Genomic DNA, 1,416 nt, shown 5'->3' on the forward strand with positions numbered 1-1,416 from the left:
CATGAGATATATGAATACTGGACTGCCTCAAGGTGAAACAGATAGATAATTTGTCCATAACACACATGTAAAAATTGTTCAATTCATTTGATTTTTATAGGGATCTGTGTCTTGTCTTTTGTCTCCCTCTTGTGTCCTCCTTGTGTCATTACTTATCTGTCCTCAGTCTGTTTCCTGCAGTTTCTCTGTCAATTATCACTCTCACCTGTCTGCTCTTAACTACTTCTCCTCAGTTGTTGTTCATCTCCTCTCTTCCTCTGTTTGTATAAACACTGTTCACATATGCTCATTAGTCTCTGTTTCATTGTTTGGACCCCTTGTCGTCTCCTTGTTGTCTTCAGAGTTGTAAGTTTGCTGCCACGTCAGCCTTTTGATTTATTTTTGTTAAGAAACATCTTTATTTTGTAAACTCCTCTCCTCTGTCTAGACCTGGGTTCATTCCTTCACATATCGTAACACATTTACAGTTTTGTTAGTAGCAAACAAAGCTTTTTGGCCTCCATATTTTTCATCGTTTTGATAGAGTCCCACAATTTCCTAGAGTTAGATATAAAAAAATCTCTTTTTGCCTAGTTCTTTTAGCACAACTGACCTAGACTCATTTGATGATTAAGGTCTCTTTGGACCACTCTAACTCCTTCAATCTAACCTAATTTAGAAGCACGTCTCTTTCTCTTGATATATTCTTTAATACCCTTTGTAAGATAAGGTTTGTTTTTTTTGGATATTGCTTAAAAGGCTTCACAGGCATAAAACAATCTGTGCAAAATAAGATATAAGCAGTTATTGATTCAGTGACAAAGTCTATATCAGCATCCTTAAAGAACATGTCCCAGTTTGTGGAGAGAAAACCCTTTCATTTCATCGTTCTCATCACTGGACCATTCATAAGCCTGGCGCTGGAGCAGTGGTGGAGGAGAGCTTAAATACAGAGAACAGGTGAATGGCATGAGACTGATGAGGTGTTCTGTGATGGGAAGGGTGAAACAATGAGCAGGTTAAATGACTGATGGTGGAAAAACATGACATGACTTGGATTAAAACAGAGCGTGAGCGTGATTCATTACACCCATGTTTTTTCTAAAGAGGGAAAGTTTAATTATTTAATTTTAGCCATAATCTGATTTTAATATAAACAAATAATATAGTTTTCACTAATGCATCATACTCTTCTTTTGTTAGATACTGTACTATTTTAAAGTTGGCATTTACTGTCCTGTCAAAGAAACCCTGAACCACACTCCTCCCATATAATTTGTTGCCACAATGATTATAAACCACCACAACCTCACTGTTATCCATCTGTGTACTTTTCTGTATATTAAATGCTGATGTTTGTTTCTTTCTGGGCATTTATTGTTTACATTGTCATAAATGTTTGTCTAATTATTGTTATTTACATGCAGACTGTTCATT

This window comes from Austrofundulus limnaeus, unplaced genomic scaffold (assembly GCF_001266775.1).
Source record: "Austrofundulus limnaeus strain Quisiro unplaced genomic scaffold, Austrofundulus_limnaeus-1.0 Scaffold979, whole genome shotgun sequence".
Taxonomy (NCBI): Eukaryota; Metazoa; Chordata; class Actinopteri; order Cyprinodontiformes; family Rivulidae; genus Austrofundulus; species Austrofundulus limnaeus.